Genomic DNA, 5,838 nt, shown 5'->3' with positions numbered 1-5,838 from the left:
CCAGGCTGTAGTGCAGTGGCACAATCTTGGCTCACTGCAATCTCTAGGTCCTGGGTTAAAGCGATTCTCCTGCCTCAGCTTCCCGAGTAGCTGGGATTACAGGAATGTGTCACCATGTGTGGCTCATTTTTGTATTTTTAGTGGACATGGGGTTTCACCATGTTGGCCAGGCTGGTCTTGAACTGCTGACCTCAAGTGATCCACCCAACTTGGCCTCCCAAATTGGTAGGATTACGGGTGTGAGCCACCATGCTTGGCCATTTGTGTAATTTTTAAAGATGTACAGAATAATACCGTTTAAAAATATATGTATATATTTGGCTGGGTGTGGTGGCTCACACCTGTAATCCCAGCACTTTGGGAGGCTGAGGTAGGAGGATCACTTGAGCCCAGGAGTACAAGACTAGCCTGGGCAAGATAGCAGGACCCCATCTCAACAACAGAAAGCATAATTAGGCATGGTGGCATGAGAGAATCAATTGAGCCCAGAAGTTCAAGTGAGTATTATCAGGCCACTGCACTCTAGCCTGGATAACAGAGCAAGACCCTGTCTCAAAAAAATAAAAATTAAAAAAATTGTATGTGGTAATAGTCAAAAAACTACATGGAAGGAAAGCATCTAATTTATTTATTATTTTTTTGAGACAGAGTCTTACTCTGTCGCCCAGGCTGGGGTGCATTGGTGTGATCTTCACTCACTGCAACCTCTGCCTCCTGGGTTCAAGCAATTCTCTTGCCTCAGCCTCCTAAGTAGCTGGGATTACAGACATGTACCACGCCACCCAACTAATTTTTTGTATTTTTAGTAGAGACAGGGTTTCACTGCCTTGGCCAGTCTGATCTCCAACTCCTGACCTCAAGTGATCCTCCCACCTTTGTGGGATTACAGGCATGAGGCACTTCGCCCAGCCAGAAAATATCTAATTTAGTATAGTATTTATGTCTGGGAAGGGAGGGGTCAAGTGGTGATTCATAGGAACTTTGTACTCTATGTATAATACTTAGGGGGACAAAAGAAAAAACAGCAAAATGTTGATATTTGATTGTTGGGTTGTGTGTACTTGAATGGTAATATAACACAGGAGATCTGATTGATAGTAGGAGAATGTTTTCAGGGTGGTAAAAGTGGAACTGTGGTGGTGTATCTTGACAGTAGAATCAGTTGGTCATAGTTTGCATGTGGAAGGTAATAAACAGACCATATGAAGGATGACTTCTAGAATTTTGGTCTGAGTAGTGGGTGGATGACACTGTCATTCATGAGAGAAGATGAAGACTGAGTAGGAACAGGTTTGGGAAAAGATGACATGTTCCATTTTAGACAAGTGGAATTATGGAAGATGGCAGGTGTGTGGTTAGCTATATGAATTTGAGATAAAAGATTTAGGATGGAGATAGAAATTTAGGAGTAACAGCATATCTATGTTATTGTAAGCCTTAAGAATGGGTAGATCAGCCAGGAAATACATGTGTACATGCAGAAGAGAGGAGTCGAGGAAGCCAAGACGAGTTAATGTTTCAAGTGAGAGATTTATTCCATGGGCAGATGCTGCTGAGCGGACTGCAAACACCAGTAACCTACAGCGTTTTTAAATGTTGTCTTCCTGACAGCTGTGATCAGTACCTGCAGTGATCTTACTTATTTTCACATTGTCCACACACTTGAATGTAAATTGCTTTTCTGAAGGCAAAAGCATTGCCTTTTCTGAGCTGGGAGCCTGGCTGGCACATACCAAGTACTCAACTGTTGATGGATTGACTTCAGCCAGATACCCTGAGGGCAAGTTATTTACTGCTACTAGCCTTTCACCTTTTAATGTTTAAGAGCACAAATAGAGAGATGGGCACATTTTGGCATTTCTTATTTTGCTAACCTTTTCATGGTAAGATTTTTTAAAGTTTAATGTTGAAAAAATCACAAGAAAAGAAGGTTAAAAACAGCCTTATGTCAGAGCCTGTAATAGAATTCACACTTGGCTTAAGCTGCTGGGCAGCCTCCTTTCTTGGATGTCATATTAGCTTATCTACAGCAGAGTTTTTCCTGTTTTGTGTAATAAAGGAGCAATTATATGATTATTTTACAGACAAATTGTTAGACTTTGAGTGTTAGAGGTTTAGAATGTTTGTACTTGGTGGTATGGGAGGAATAAGAAGATGTGATACACAACCAAAGAACTTTCTTCACTGTGCTTCTAGTAGCCAGTACTATGGAGGATAATGTTGGTTAACATTTGTCATAAATTTACTGTAGTTACTCTTCTAAGTCCCTTTTTTTTTTTTTTTAATCAACAACCCTCTAAGGTAGTTTTTATTGTTGACCTACTTTTATAAATCAAGGAAATTAAGAGCCAGAGAAGTAAAGGAACTTGTCCAAGATCACATGGCTTATAAGTGGTAGAGCCAAAATTTGACCCCAGGTGTTGTGACTACATTGTCTCTGCGTAAGCAGGTTCAGCTCTTTTGACTGGATGCTGTTCCAGGGTCACTTCGTTAGAGAAGCCTTTGCTGACAGCTGCCCTCCTGTGCCATCCTCCAAGGCTGTCCATTGTTCTAGAACTTTGAATACTCATCTTAGAATAAAGCTGGTCTAATTTTAACAGTGTTATAGAATGGATCTCTGACTGCAAAAGTTGGTCATAGTGATCTTTTTTATTCCAGTGAAAGGCAAAGAGCAAGAGAAGACCTCAGATGTCAAGTCCATTAAAGGTAAGTTCTGCCACCGGAAATCCACTGCATTCAAAAGTGATGTGCTTTGCGTTTCTGGGGTCTTTAATCCTCTGATCTTCTCTTTTTTGGCATTAATCATTTCTGCCTTATTTTATAATTATGATTTTGATTTATTTCCCTCTTTAACCTGTATATGCTTTAGCACCTAGCATATGAAAAGTAGGCTTTTACATTAATTTTTTCTTTTTGAGATGGAGTCTCTCTCTTATCACCCAGGCTGGAGTGCAGTGGCACCATCTCGGCTCATTGCAACCTCCACCTCCCTGATTCGGGCAATTCTTCTGCTTTAGCCTCCCGAGCAGCTGGGATTACAGGTGCCTGCCACCACGCCTGGCTAATTTTTGTATTTTTGGTAGAGATGGGGTTCACCAGGCCAGTGTCGAACTCCTGATCTCAAGTGATCCACCGACCTCAGCCTCCCGAAAGTACTGGGATTACAGGTGTGAGCTACCGAGCCCAGCCATAAGTAGCTTTTTTTTTTTTTTTTTTTTTTTTTTTTTTTTTTGAGACGGAGTCTCACTCTGTTTCCCAGGCTGGAGTGCAGTGGCATGATCTCTGACTCACCGCAACCTCTGCCTCCTGGGTTCAAGCAGTTCTCCTGCCTCAGCCTCCCAAGTAGCTGGGACTGTAGGCGTGTGCCACCACACCCGGCTAATTTTATTTATTTATTTATTTATTTTTTATTTTTGTATTTTTAGTTGAGTTGGGGTTTCACCATGTTAGCCAGGATGGTCTCAGTCTCCTGACCTTGTGATCCGCCCGCCTCGGACTCCCAAAGTGCCGGGATTACAGGCGTGAGCCACCGCGCCCCGCCATAAGTAGGCTTTTACTGAGCCTTGTGTGTGTTGGCCGGATCCTAGTGACTTCTTATTAATCACACATTTAATTGTTCCCTAAAAGTGATTAGTTGACTTTATCTAGTAAGACAAAAAATGAAGATTACTCTTAACTGAGCAGTCTGTTAACTGCAGGAAAGCACTGACACTTACAAGGCTTGGTTTTCTGTCATTTATACAGAAGTATGGTTGATTACAATTTTTGCTTTTTTATATGAATGAACGACCTTAATTTAAAATATATTCACTTTGTTTATTTTTTGTTGGAATCAAGACATTGTCCTTGTTTATAGATTAGAGCATGCTTTTTAAAGATGCTGTATTATTCACTGATTTTATTATGTCCAGTGTACAGAGATTGAGATGGGAAAATTATAATGGAAATGGTTTCCATAGTCATTACATATTAATTTCATTAATTTGTTTACATAAAATCTGTAGACTGCTACTTATTTAGATTTTTCTTTCAGATGTTTTTATGGTTTGCTCAATGAGCAATACTCATTGCTCAAATTGAGTATTCTATATGCTCAATTTGCTGGAGAAAGAGACTAATTATAACTTAGGAAAGTAGTAAAATTAGGGGAAAAAATAGGGTAACTTACAGCCTTACAGTAACTTACAGTTTACTTCTTTCTTATCGTTTAAAGCCAGTTGGATTCCACATTAGTTCAAACTCCTTCTTTGAGCAAAATTCAATTGGCATTGATAAGGCTTAAAGCTCTTCTCAAGCTGAGACCTATAAAGACCAGATCTAATGGTAGTAGAAGGAAGGAACTTAGATGTCTCAGGCAGCAAGAACACCAGTCTTCCACTCTAAACTTTGCCACTAACGGTATGACGTTGGGAAGACTCTTTATTTGTTGAATGACGGGATTGGCCTAGCCAATTTCTTTTTTTTTTTTTTCCGGAGGTGGAGTTTTGCTCCTGTTGCCCAGGCTGGAGTGCAATGGCCCAGTCTTGGCTCACCACAACCTCCACCTCCCAGGTTCAAGCAATTCTCCTGTCTCAGCCTCCCAAGTAGCTGGGATTACAGGCATGCGCCACCACGCCTAGCTAATTTTGTATTTTTAGTAGAGACAGGGTTTCTCCATGTTGGTCAGGCTGCTCTCGATCTCCTGACCTCAAGTGATCTGGCCCCCTCAGCCTCCCAAAGTGCTGGGCATGAACCACCATGCCCGGCCGGCCTAGCTAATTTCTAAATCTCTACCAGGCTAAAAAATTCTGTGCTTACACTCTAATTATGACAGTACATAATGTTGCTTAACATTCACTGACTTAACCTTAGTATAATACGGAAGCAGTACAAGAAACAGCCCTCAGGATGTTTGCATTCTGGTTGGAAAGACAAACTTATGGCTGGGCACAGTGGCTCATGCCTATAATCCCAGCACTTTGAGAGGCCTAGATGGGCACATCACCTGAGGGCAGGAGTTCGAGACCAGCCTGGCCAACATGGTGAAAAGCAGTCTCTACTAAAAATACAAAAAAATTAGCCTGGCGTAATTGTGGGTGCCTGTAATCCCAGCTACTTGGGAGGCTGAGGCATGAGAATTGCTTGAGCCCAGGAGACAGAGTTTGCAGTGAGCCGAGATTGTGCCACTGCACTCCAGCCTGGGTGACAGAGTGAGACTGTCCCAAAGAAAAAAGAAGACAAACTTATACACAGAACAGTAGCAAATAAACCAAAATAATACTAGCTGCCATTTATAGAACACCTCTTCTGTTCTGGGCGTTAGACAAAAACTGACTATAACAGTGAACAAGAAAGACTTAGGTTCTGCCCTCACTGAACTTATAGATTAGTGAGGAAAAAGGAACATTAGTCAAATAATTCCACAGATAGCTTGGGCCAGATTGGTAGTAATGGAAGTAAAGAGATCTGAACGGGCTTGAAAAACAGGAGGCAAAATGGATAGAAGTTTGTTATTGATTAAATATGAGGCATAAGAGTCAGGGATATTTGAGGTTGATTCCTACCTTCCGGCTTGCCTAACAGAACCAAGCCTGGAAATTATATGTTCAGTTTTGGAATGTTGGGTGGGAGGTGCTTTTGAGTCATTCATTTACATATGTTATTTTATGTGCACAGTAATTTTAGGGTCTGAGTTTTAAACCAAAGGTTAGGGAGTGATTTTTTTAGAGTCCAGCAAACCTAAGTTGAAATCCTGCCTGTTGAAATGGCTCTTCACTAGCTCATTAACCTAGGGCAAAGTATTCAACTTGTTTTCATTTTTGTCTTCATCTCTAAAATGAGGAAAATATGGTCTTACAA

At 41.1% G+C, this 5,838-nt stretch overlaps 1 protein-coding gene across 1 annotated transcript in view; it reads left to right on the top strand.

Moving 5' to 3' along the window:
- Nucleotides 1-5,838, top strand: part of LOC108295303 (HEAT repeat-containing protein 6-like) — a 24,919-nt gene that overhangs the window by 5,241 nt on the left and 13,840 nt on the right. The window contains exon 2 of the transcript XR_005198123.1: nucleotides 2,659-2,706. The gene's annotated coding sequence lies outside the window, so the exon portion shown is untranslated. The remainder of the gene's footprint in view (nucleotides 1-2,658; nucleotides 2,707-5,838) is intronic.

The sequence above is a fragment of the Cebus imitator genome, unplaced genomic scaffold (genome assembly GCF_001604975.1).
Source record: "Cebus imitator isolate Cc_AM_T3 unplaced genomic scaffold, Cebus_imitator-1.0 Scaffold629, whole genome shotgun sequence".
Taxonomy (NCBI): Eukaryota; Metazoa; Chordata; class Mammalia; order Primates; family Cebidae; genus Cebus; species Cebus imitator.
Note: the sequence above shows the minus strand (reverse complement) of the source record. Positions and strands in the feature narration are given on the sequence as shown.